Source organism: Miscanthus floridulus, chromosome 6 (assembly GCF_019320115.1).
Source record: "Miscanthus floridulus cultivar M001 chromosome 6, ASM1932011v1, whole genome shotgun sequence".
Classification (NCBI taxonomy): Eukaryota; Viridiplantae; Streptophyta; class Magnoliopsida; order Poales; family Poaceae; genus Miscanthus; species Miscanthus floridulus.
In genome coordinates, this window is record NC_089585.1 from 46,293,086 (window position 1) to 46,306,612 (window position 13,527).

Consider the following 13,527-nt stretch of genomic DNA (forward strand, 5'->3'; position numbering starts at 1 on the left):
TTGCAAACAGTTGTTCCTTCCACTCTCGCCACCATTGCTTATATGACTCGGTGATGAAAGATACTGGCGTCTAGGTGGATATATCAACATCTGTAGTATCGGTATCGGGGGAGAGTTATACTACCTTGTTCCAATCTATTCCGCAGGTAATTGTTTCCCTGGGTTTGATCACATCGGCAAAGCAAAGTTTGATTGGCAGTTGCCCAAAAGCCAATTGACGGGATACTGCCGATGGGTTGTAAAATTCATACGTAATGCTGGTGTTTTTCTCGCTACCAAATGTATTTACTGGGATTACCCTGGGAGTAATGATGGCCATCATGAGTTCCTTATCCTAATTCAGAGTGTCATCGGCAAAGTTGAAAAGAAGGGGGAATCTATTTTCTTCGTCAATATAAGGTACCTAGGCCCTATGATCATGAGAAAGACCATTGTAGAGGCTCTGGAAGAATCTGCCGATCTGGTCTTCATTGGCCTCTATTCCAGGAAGGACAATTATGGCTTCACCAAAATTTAGGGGTGAGCGTGTTGCTGATTCATCATCCCCAAGCACATGGTCTTCAGCAATTTCTCATGGGAATTGTTGGGCAAAAAAGTCCCATTGCAGACGTTTGTGCATATGGGCATTCAGCCACATGTTGATAAACCACCACGGGCCTCCTAGGTTGCCGATGGGTTTGCTAAGCAAAAGTTTCTGAGACACTTGATGAAGAAGATGATAAGTGGAGCTCAGAAGGTATCGGCCAAGAGGAAACCTTACACCATTAGCCAAAAGTTCAGCTGCGGGGAGGAAGGCGTTGGTTGGTCCTACTGATCGACCACAAAAGATAAATTTTTCTAACCACACATTCAAGAATGTGGCATGTTCCCTCTGGTTAAGTGTCCCAGTCTTCTGGTATTCTTGAATGTATCCCGTCCAACCGCCGATGTTGTGGGTATTCACCCTATATTCAGATTTTCTACCATAAATGGAGCCTTCATCGGCAATTGAAATATCCAAGCCAGTGAGCATGTGGACATCGGCAAGTGTAGGAGTAGCTGGGCCATGTCCAAACATAAAAGTGTTTGTTGTGTCTGACCAGAAGTAAGCAGCTGCAATCGTCATCGATTCATTCTTCTACATATCGGCAATAGATAACCTAATGCATTGGTCTAACTTCCATTCTGCCCAGTATACTTGCATCGATCTATTAACCCTCAAGTACCAATCTTTCCACCCTTTGGTGGTTTTGGGCCAAGATCGAAATGTGTCTTTCCATAAATTCAGAGAGAAATTTTGGGCTCTAAAGGGGATTCTGTTAACCTCTGCATTAATCAGATCGGTTGGATCTGGGTTGCCCATTGGTCCTAGGCATTGGACATGCGGCTGATCGGTTGGAATAACTAATTTGTTGCGCAGTTCCTAAGTTTGAAGGATCTGGAGAACAAAAGAAAGAAATCACCAACTGTATGGATTTACAAAAACTAGGGGAATCAAAGTAAAGGTAATGGAAGTGGAGCGAACCGCGGGGACGTCGAAGTTGATTGCCATTATCTTGAGGAAGATGAGGGCACGAGCCGAAGACTTGAGGTAACGCTGGAGAAGGGTTCTTGTTGATTGAGGTCGTGCAGTGGTTCATCGGAGTCACCGTCGGAAAGAGAAAATGTCAAAGATTGGAGTCTGAGGGTAGAAGACGAGTGTTCCAGAGGAATCTATTTATAAGCCGCTTGGAGTAGGGGTATTTTGGACTTATCTCTATGCCGCGCGCATGTAGGTCGAAGTGGTTCAGATGGATATGGTAACTGTTCGCACGATAATCAGGGGATTGTACAGATGGGTTGATGGCAAGTAATCATGACTTGGAAGAGATATCGGTACAGGATATTTTAATTCTGAAAATGACAGCATTATCATGTTAAGATCTTGTCGATGGGTTATTGTTTCGGTATCTTAACCATAATCAAGGCAAGAGTGGTTGGCGATTGTGCGATATTTACTGAAGTGCGTGAATCAGGATTAGATTTGATTGGATTTGATAACAGATCAGGTTTTGGCTTGGAGAATGAGTTACGGTAATCTGGAGTAAATTTCGGAGCATTAATGGTTTTATACTCTGAAATTGGGGGGCATGTGTTGACACCGTTTTTTGCACGTGTCAAAATGATCGGAGTGGACTAATCGGTAAGGGGAAAGTTACTGTATACTTGATAGCCGATGAAAGCTAGCTTGTAAAGATGGTTGCCGATAGCTGGTGATGGTCGATGGAGAGGTTGATTTAGACTCGGGCATTGCCGATGAGGTTGAAGGTGTCATTGTCGATGCCGATGAAGGGAGGCTTGAAGACTACTGCCGATGAAACAGGGAGTATGCCGATGAAGGAAGACTTGAGGACTACTACCGATGAAACAAGGAGTATGCTGATGAAGGAAGACTTGAGGACTACTGCCGATGAAACAGGGGTATGCCGATGGGAAGGAGGACGGTGAGATTTCCATCGTAATTGAGGCGGACAGGGAAATAGATAGGAGTTGATTTCCTTTTCTATATTTGTTAGAGTATGATTCATGTAAGAGTCACGTGTTTCCTTAGATATGGGCTTGGTGTCCTAGTTGTGTTTGGTTGTGTCTCTTTAGATCAGGGTATAAATATGGAGTGAGAGGCAATGTAATTAGATATATCAATCAATATCAAAACCAATTTTTACTCCCATTTGCATCTACTTACTTTTCGGCGACTTCGTCAATTTGCATTATTTTCTCTTTACGAGTTCTCATTGATTCGGCGAGCTGCATCGCTTCAGTGCGACCTTCGGCGATCCTCGAGTTCCGCGTGAGTACCTCTTGGCTGTGACTTCCGGGCGTATCGCTGTTGTCAGGACCAAAGTGCTCGTATCTTCATCCTTGTCGATTAACAGGTCAAATCGACTGGCACGCCTTGGATATCGATTCGGGTATTAGCCCTTTGTGTTTGCAGATCCACTTTTGCATCAACACATCTTTTGGCACGCCCGGTGGGACAAACCAATCCGATCAATATGTTCAATTCCGAGATCGATGCGGGGAACATTATCGCGGTATCAGAAGAAGATCTTAAGGAAGAGCAGAGGCAGGCTATGGAAAAGGCCATAGAAGAATACAGGCAGCTTTGTCTGAAATCGTTTAGCCTGAACAAGAGTGGACAAGTCATCCAGAAGCAAGATTTGTCGTTGCCTCGGCAGGTTACCTTTGACTCCAATCCTGGTAAACTTCAAGAGATGGTTAATTCTGCAGTAAATCATGCTTTGATTAATCATTCCAATGTGTTGTCCAATACTGTTCATAATGCTGTGGTTCGAACTCTCAAAGAAGGACAAGCGTCACCGCATTATGTTGGGCCTGCCTATCACCAACCAGAGCTGGCATCTGTCAATACTCCATTGGCTCCCTCGGCCGTTGTGGGTATAGAAGTTACTTCTTCTCCAGTATCGGCAGGCTTACCTAATATTCAATCTACACCGATACGATCAGATCCGGTACTACCAGGAGGACGAATTTAGCTTAGTACAGATCTATCGGCATCAGCTATGTCAGGCCCTGTGTCTCAGAAATGCCAGATTCCTACTAATTGGTGGGGATATGGTATGCCTCCGGAGTCATCTGCTTTCAATCCTAGATTACCTCAAGTGTTTGACGTAGTAGGAAAAGCTCCTATACCATCGGCTGTTTCGCCGATGGCCCAAGTGCCTCAATATGCCACAGCAACTACTAAAGTAGAACATGTGCTTATATAGACTGGCTAGATAATAACTTAATACGGCTGATAATAATAACATAAATAAGGACTCACTATTAGTATGTTTTCTGCTAAAAGAAAACCAACAAACCATAAAGCTTCGCATATTCCTTGGAGTCGGGAAATTATTCCCACTAGTCGGATAAGTCTTGCAAGTATATTGTGTACTCAGGGTTTATTTACCCCTATTGCAGGTAATGCATGAGAAGTACCCTTGTGTGGAGGATTCTTCTAGTGGGCACAGAGGGATCCTCATTCTTATCGCTAGATGTTTATTTTAAATTCCGCTGTTTATCATTCTGCACTCTGACATTTGGTAATGTAATAATATAATTTTTAAGAAACTCTGATGTATGAAATGGACAAGTATTGTAACTCGATCTAATTATTGGATCATTGGGAAAAATGTGGATCTTTCATGTTCTCCCTAGGGGTGTGCCCGATAGATACCGCCCGTTGTAGCTTGCTTTCGGGTGTTTACTGTCTGGCGAAAGATGAGCACCTCCGTAAGCATGTTATTTCGGGCGGTTTTGTAAGGATAGACTGGTGGTCCCATACAATGAGGAGCTGAAAAGGAAGATTTTGAATGAAGCCTATCAATTAAAGCTGTCTATTCATCCTGGTAGCAACAAGATGTATCATGATCTATGCCACTTGTACTGGTGGTCCAACATGAAGCAGGACACACCCGACATGTCGTAGAGTCCCACACTTGTGGTAGAGTTAAGGCAGATCATATGCGTACTCTAGGATATCTGCAACCCTTGCCTATTCCTATTTGGAAATGGGAGGATATTTCCATGGATTTCATTATGGGTTTACCCCACACATCCAGGGGCTATGACTCTATTTGGGTCATTGTGGATCGCCTCACCAAGTCAGCTCATTTCCTCCCAGTGAATTCTAAATATTCTGCCAGACAGTATGCCGAGTTGTACTTGGACCAGATTGTGACTCTACACAAAGTTCCCCTCACTATCATCTCTGATAGGGGATCAGTTTTTGTCTCTCGCTTCTGGGAGCAACTCTAGGATTGTCTTGGAACTAGTCTCCTCCGTAGTTTAGCCTATCACCCCTAGACTGATGGCCAAACCGAAAGGGTGAACCAAGTGCTCGAAGACATGTTGAGAGCTTATGCCATTTCTTTTCCTGAGAAGTGGGATGGGTGCCTGAAGTTAGCTAAATTTTCTTACAATAATAGCTACCAAGAGAGCATTCGCATGGCACCATTTGAAGCTCTGTATGGGAAGAAATGCTAGATGCCACTTAATTGGGTTGAAGTGGGAGACCATGGATACTTTGGGCTAGAATTTATCAAGGAGGCTCGAGAGCAAGTTGTCCTTATCCAGCGTCATTTGAAGGCAGCTCAGAGCCGATAGACAACCTATGCAGACAAGCGAAGAAGGCCTTTGGAGTTTGAAGTTGGGGATTATGTGTACCTCAAGGTATCTCCTATGAGAGGAGTACATCGGTTTGGTATCCATGGCAAGCTAGCTCCCCGATACGTGGGTCCTTACAAAATTTTGAGGCAATGTGGCCTCGTTGCTTATCATATCTAGCTTCCTGAGATTTTATCTGTGGTACACAAGGTGTTTCATGTATAGCAATTGAAGAGATGTTTGCGGGTACCGGATGAAGTTGTAGAAGTTGAAGGGCTTCCCCTCCAACTAGATTTGACTTACGTTGAGCACCCTGTCAAGATCCTGGACGAGAAAGAAAGAGTGACCAGAAACAGTGTGGTAAAGTTCTACAAAGTGCAATGGCAAAACCATTCAGAGGATGAGGCCACGTGGGAACAAGGGAGTTACCTATTGAAGCATTAGCCCCACCTCTTCTCTTGTTTTGATAGTTAGTTGCTGCGTCGAAATGTAATTCCTATCTCCTCACACTAGGCACATGAAATCTCGGGTCGAGATTTTGTTTTAGAGGGGTAGATTTGTAACACCCTTGGTGTTGCACTTTACAATTTTTGCTAAAACATTGCATATGCATCATGTTTATATGATAGTGTATGAAATATAATGCGTAAATAAATTCTTGTGACTTGAAACGTTTATAAAAAATGCGAAACAAATCTTATATTTCATGTTGTGTTTTATCATTTAGAGTTCTAGACGAATTTTTAGTGAAAGAAAATGCTATAGAATGTATAGACAAAACTTTAATAAAGTTTGTAGGACAAACTTCATAGGTGGTGATGAAATACTCGTGGTCGAGAGTGGCATTCGCTAGATAGCTTATTTGGTAGCCTCAAAATCAAAGTTGACACAAAACCGATCGAAACTTAGTCACTTTTCTTAAGTCTGAAAATGGGTCGACGAAGCTAAGTTCGACAATGTTTATAGGAAGATCAGGTTAAGTAGTGGCATGGTTTGAGGGTTTGTTTTAGTAGCTTGATACACCATCTCGAACGTAAAATAGTGGGTGTAGCAGCTGGATCATCGAATTGGAGTTTTGAGCAGCTTTAAAAAGCGTGCAAGGCACTTTTCGCGGCTGAGTCCAGCGTCTGGCCGTGGTCGCCAGGTTCCATTTGGCTTGGCGTATGGCACTGGCCTGCCCCTGGTGCACACACGTGCACTGCCATGCGGGCTTCGCGCCCCTCTGCCACGCTCATGCATGCGCTCACGCAACCACACCGCCATTGCCACGCACACGCACGCCGCGCCGGCATCCTGGCCGCTTAGCCAGCATCACCGTCGTCGTGGGCCCATTGCCCTGGCTTGGCCATTGGCACCATTTCACCATGTCGCTGACCCCATGCATCACACCACTGCGCTACTGCTAGCCATGGCTGCTTGTGCGAGGTCACCTGCGTGTGCTCTACCACGCCGTCGTGTCCGCCTGCCGCCCTGCCGCCTCGTGCTCGTCTGTGCGGTGCCATGACAGTGTGGCCACGTTTGGCCCTACCCACATGTTGCCTTGTCATGCATGGCCTTGCCCTGTCTGTATTGCCAGTGCATTCACCTTGATGCGACAGTTGCGCTAACCAGCGCCATGCCACTACGGCGCAGGACGGAGCTGTCGTCGTTGGTTGTGATTTATGGCCGTGCGGCCCACCGTCCTGAGCGCGTTTGGTCGATTCCCCATCATCCTATAGTCGTACTTATTTGTACATCGATTGATAGCCGCATCACGCCATGGTAGCAATGAGCCAAGCCTCACCTTTCCTCCCCTGTCTTCGTTGTCGCCATGGCCGACGGACCCGTGTTTTCAAATTTGCCCTGGTGGAGCCACCTCAATCCAATTAGTTTGATCCATGGCTTCGTTGTGTAGACCGCTAGTTTCGCCTCCACCCACTCATTCCCCTGCGCACCTTTGCCTAATCTCTACCACCACCTAGCCATCCCTGACATCGCCTTGCCACCATCGTGCGCACGTGGCCAACTCGGCTCGGTCTACCTCTAGTCAATCCACCATGTCTGGTAGGTTCGGGGTGAGTCATTGATGCCCATTCTAGAGCTCATTCACATTGTCTGTGCCTTGGCTCACGGGAATGAGGTCGCCGCCACATGGTGGAGTCCACCGTCGTGGAGGGAGCTTGGGACAATAACTCTGTTCACCATTTCACTGCCCATCGCTTTGGGTTTATGCCTAGGTGAGCATCGGCTCAAGATTGGGGGTGGGGAGGGGCTAGTCTGGCCGGCGTAACCGCTCGGCGCCAGCGCCGCCATGTCGGTGCACGCGCGGGTGGCCGAGGGTGTCGTCGTTGCGAAGATCCATTATTCCGAGGGCTTATCTACGAAGTAGCTGTCTATAGAAATAGTGCCGTGGATCTCAGGGTGGTTCGTCGGTAGGTCAGGGGCATTTTCACAAAACGGTCGTCGCACACGGGCCTTCCCGTCGTGGGCCGGCATCGCTTGGCTGGGCCCCGCCCCCACGTGGGCTGCGTCGGTGGAGCGAGAGCACGCGCACGTCGTGTGGATGTGGGCCGCGTCGCGAGCAGTGGGCCACATTTTGAAGTTTGGTTTTCTATTTTCCAGTGAATTAATAAATGCTTATTCAATTTAGTTTTGAGCTAAACTTTGATAAATTGTAGTAAATCTTGTAGATGTCCAAAAATAGTGAAACCAAGTTTGTGAGGGTCACAAAAATGCCATCTACCTGTTAGTGTAGTTAGAGTATAGTTAGCTATGATAATGATAGGTTCATAAATTCAAATTAGATAGCATAGTATTATGTAGATTAATATTTGTAGAAATTTTTGTGGCAAATTGATGATAGCTTTAGCCATGAAATTTTTACAGTTAGACCATTAGATTATTATGTAGTCACTATAATTTTTGTAGCCCTAGAATAAGTTGATAAATAGAGTAGCTAGTACCCCTCATTTTATCATATATAAAATAAATCGGTATTAGGAGTGAGAATGTGTTAGTTGCTAAGATAATATATGGCACTGCATACCTTTTTACAGTTAGATGAACAAGAGTAGGACAAAGTCATTGAGGAGTATGAGGAGGAGATCCTCATGTTGGAGGGAGCCCCAGAGCCTTTTGGTGCTGACCTTACTGACCTATCGCCTGCCCAAGGCAAGCCCTAGTGCATAACCCATATTTTATGATCACTTAATATATATATATATATATATATATATATATATATATATATATATATATATATGATGTGCATTTAAGTTATAGGCATTTTATGGATACTACGTGCATAAATATATCCACCCATGAGTCCTACTAGTATAGGTCGCGTAGCTGCTATGCTTAGGATGTCGGTAGCGTGGGTAACTTGTCATTACTCACAAATAGGTGATAAATATGATCACTCATGATGAAATGGTGGAAAGGAAAAATAATGATCGGGCAGGGATATGGTTTGGTTACTAGTGGGTGTAAGGGGTTGTGTCTTGCGGCAAATGGGGCATAGCTTGGTTACACTTTTTCCCTGTTTGGTCGGTTAAGGGCCAGCCGTTGCAATGGACGCGAGGCAAGTCACAGATCTATCATCCCGAGCACATACTTGGGTATGGGTGTAGGGAAGACTTGTTTCTCTCTTATCATGGATCCGACTCTTTCTAGACCGACTGATTGGAGGCAGAGATGGTGGAGGTCCTTGCACCGCCCTGAGTCCAGGACTCAGGAGTGGGGGTTGGAGTCCAAGTTTGGACGAGGACCTAGACACCTAGGACAGGAGGGTGATGGGTTGGTCCTACTTGTGCCTAGGGTACAAGCGGGGCATGTGTTTTTAGGGCACCCAGCTAGGCACATTGGTTCGTGAATCACCACCGAGTCGATACGACTTGTCTTACCTCTAGCATCGTAGTAAGAACTGAAAGTTGAAAGAAGAAGAAATGGAACTGATTGCTCAACTCTTGCTTGAAAGTAGAATAGGTGCTTATATAGACTGGCTAGATAATAACTTAATACGGCTGATAATAACATAAATAAGGACTCACTATTAGTATTGCTTTCTACTAAAAGAAAACCAGCAAACCATAAAGCTTCTCATATTCCTTGGAGTCAGAAAATTATTCCCACTAGTCGGATAAGTCTTGCGAGTACATTGTGTACTCAGGGTTTATTTACCCCTATTATAGGTAATGCATGTGAAGTACCCTTGTGTGGAGGATTATTCTAGTGGGCACAGACGGATCCTCGTTCTTATCGCTAGATGTTTATTTTAAATTCCGTTGTTTATCATTCCGCACTCTAACATTTGATAATGTAATAATGTATTTTTTTAAAAACTCTTATGTATGAAATGGAAAAGTATTGTAACTCATTCTCTTTATTGGATCCTTGGAAAAAATATGGATCTTTCAGGTTCTCCCTTGGGGTGTGCTCGACGGATACCGCCCGCTGTAGCTTGCTTTCAGGTGTTTAGTGTTTGGTGGAAGACGAGCACCTCCATAAGTGTGTTATTTCGGGCGGTTCTGCCACACTATCTATTGAATGAAAGACCCATGCCATGCTCCTCCTGACATCGATGCCTATACAAATCTAGTGGTTGCTGCATGGATTTAATCATAGAACTAGATAAGCTCTTTTGCATCGAATAAAATATATCGAACAAAGCTTTAAGTATAGAGTTGAACTTACTCGAAGTTGTATGGTAGCCATATAATAGAGTGATGTTGGAGAATTTTAAAAGCAGGGCAATGTATGCTAAAACCTTAAGGGACTCTTCCCTTAGTTTCTTCGTACAGATGTGCTCTTTCTCCCGAAGGGTCTTTCCAACAGCTAGCTTTTTATCATCTAGTTTCCACTATTTAGGGTAATTAAAATTTGTTTGTGCTATAGCTTGAGGGTCTATATACCCGGCTTTCACACTTGGCATTTGTTTTATAATGTGCACTTGCATTCTACAAATCACGGCGTGGGTTAGTTACAACAAAATTCAAATATTACATTCATATCATATCGGGAGGACAAGGACTTATAGGCACCACATGTGAATTAGATTCATCTCCATTGCTCTGAGGTGAAAGTATGTCTGTATGTCATTGAAGTCAAAGACAATTTTCTGGCTGGGCTTCCAAATATGCTGGTGGGGAAGCATGCTTGTACGAGGTCTATGCTCGTTGGGAGAACATGCAAGTACCAATCATAGAATCTTCTCATTCTAAGTGGTAGGCGCTAGATATCCCGGTTTGGTAGGAAGGGCTTGTCTCTTTCATATGTTTTTGGGCAATCCTTTGAACATTTGATGGCATCAACATTTGGATACTGATTTGCTATTTGGTGGAGTTTGCTAGTGATGGCCTCCTTAGAAGCTCGTGATGGGACTTTTTTAACATGGTTCTCAGGCTTGAACTAGTCATGGTAATACCACTTGTGCACCGATGAGACATCTTTTATTGGAACATAAATTGGTCTTATGGTGATTGGATGCTTCTTTCAAAGTTTCCATTCAGGCACGTCCTCATCTTCTTGTGCATCACCTTCTTCCTGAGGCACTCATTCATGTATCGGCTCTGCTTGTTGAGAAGATTGTGGCATCTCATCATGCACTTGCTCGGTACGAGCTGGAGAAGGTTGTGGCTTATCAGACACATGGTCGCTAGGAGGCAGGGAAGAATATGGTATCTTAGGAATATGGTGGTCACAAGACGGTGAAAATATCTTTTCGACCTCAACAACTTGCTCCAAATTTAGGAGAGGGGGATGCGACGAAGAAGTAGTCAATATAATGTCCTATTTGTGCCAGAGGATGAACTGCCCCATTACATCTCTGAGTAACACTAGCCCCTTGGGAGTTGCATAGTCTATCCTCCACTGCATGAACTCAGGCTTCAAGGTATGCACCTCGACCCTAGTGTAGTCCGGTGGTGTCTTATTATTGTGGTGTAAGCCACCGGGAGGATGTGCCACACCCATTGCCACCTCCATCACAATGTTCTGTCGATCGCTAAGAAACACCAAGGTACAACTAGTTGGTTCCCGTATGTGATCGACTAGGGTTATGGCTGCAGTGGAACCTTGGCTGCTAGGAACTTTTGGAAGGCTACCAACTAATGCCAGTTCTCCCGATGGCATTATTAATATCCATGGCTCCGTAGACAGTCCTTGCTCCTCTAGCGCCTTCGCAACTAGAGCCTTCACTTGGAGCTCAAGATTAGTCTCCCAGTCTCTGCCATGTTTCTTGTACATGTGCCTGTCCTCTTCGAATCTATGCTTCTAGGTCATCCTTTTCCCTAGCCCCCTGGTGCGGCCTGTGTGCTCCTTGTTTCCCAAGCCAAGGCTAAGCTCTCCCTCTCTCTAGAAGGATTGAATGAGCCCTTCTCCTTGTCTTTGGCATATTTTAGTATCCTTGATACTGCCTCTTGGGTCTCTGACTTATCAAACTTAAGATTACCGCTGGATGATTCTGTACTCCTCGCATATATCCAATTCCTTAAGCATACCTTCAAATTCATCATATCGATATTCCCAGCAGCTGTGGCCTCTTCGTCCATCTTCCTAAACTTCTCTTCCTTGGCATAGTAGCCATCGGGGCCTAGATGATGGTGGTGTTTGTTCCTCTTCGCTAGCTCGGTGTTACGAGCACTGAGCTCCAATGCCTCTGGTGAAGTCTTCTGAGCCACGAGCTCCTCCCATTAACTAGGAGTTATGTTGATAAACTCATTGAAGGGAGTTAACCCCTTTTGGATATACTTCTTGTTGAGCTCTGACCTCCAATGTCGGAATGACTCTCCCATGATCCTGAAAGCATTTTTTTACCAGTTCGTGCTTACCCTTTGGAAATCTAAAATTGAGCTTCAGCTGCCTATCCCATAGTCCATCATTTTTCTTCTTTGGTACCTCTTTCCAGTTAGGGATTGCTAGGTTCAATTTATCTGTTACTAGGGCCCCGATCGCATTACAGAATCGTCCTCTTAATTCCTTCATCTCAAGGATCTCCCCTACTGGCCTAACCTCTGTTATCACATAGCATGCCTTATCTAGATATTGATTTGCTTTTCTATCCCCTTGTTTCCTCTTAGGCTTGGTAGCACTACAAGATTTTTGGTCTACTGCAACGCCAAAAAAGTGTAGCAAAAGACCCAAAAATGGTAGCCATAGTAATTTTGCTACCAATTTTTTTTGGTTAAATGTTGTTGCACTTGTAAGGGTAGCAATAGCATAATGCAATGGGTTACATTTTAGTTGCGACACACAGCCCCTCTATTGCAACACTTTTGACGCTTTTGCAACACCTGGTGAGTGTTGTAACAAAAGCAATTGCAACCACTATGGGTGTGGTAATAGTATCAATTGCAACGAACTAGGCGTTGCTAGCGATATGTATTGCGACACGCTGGTCGTGTAGCAACACAATGCAAGCGCAACGCAACACAGGTGTTGCAATCGTGGTTGTTGCTACGCAGAGAAAGCATTGCAATAGAGGTTCTCTATTGCCACGTCGCCTAAATGGTTGCTATAGGTGGCTTAGGTTATTGCAACATCTCTTCAGGTTGGTTGCTACAGAGAGGTCGTATATTGCCATGTTTCTGAATGGTTGCTATAGATGGCATAGGCTATTGCCACGTTACTTAGGTTGGTTGCTACAGACAGGTCATCTATTGCAACGTTACTAACTATCTGGTTGCTATAGGTAGATTCCTCTATTGCCACCGTCATCTTTTTGTAGTTGCAAGAGATAGTTTCTCTATTGCCACGATTATCGTACCTATTGCCACGACTAAATGTGGTTGTTATATGTGCCATCATATATTGCAACGCCAGATTAATATATTAATAATTCATGTTGCGACACTTTGTTTGGTAGCTTAAATTAATAATCGCAAAACGACAAATACATAATGAAGGAAGCATCGACATCCATTAAAACGAAATATAATTTGTTCATATAAAATCTTTAACAAAACACACCGAGTGTCAAACTAAATGAGAACACAAGTAGATAGCTTAACACATAATAATGTGTTAAGCACAGACAACTGTTTGAACTCATTCGAATCAAAAGACTAATGTCTACTGTAGCAGCGAAGGTTCCCTTGATATGTATGTTGGCCATCGTCCCACCATTCGCATGCTCCTTCTCAAACTCAAGATTCCTCCTGAAAAAATCATTGACATGCATTAGTTAAACTGAGACTAGTGGTGGCAAAGCTAATTGAACACTGAAGCAAAACACGAGCTGCAGTACTATCAACCATGAACTTTGAAGCGTAAAGCAAATATAAACATACATGCAGCTGCCTCCCAAGACATTTTATGAGCACAAACACATCCATATATATTTCTAATCAGCAAGAGGAAACTAAGCCTGGACCATATTTAGGAGCGGAACAAAAGAATAGCTATGTACTTCTCCAAAAGGAC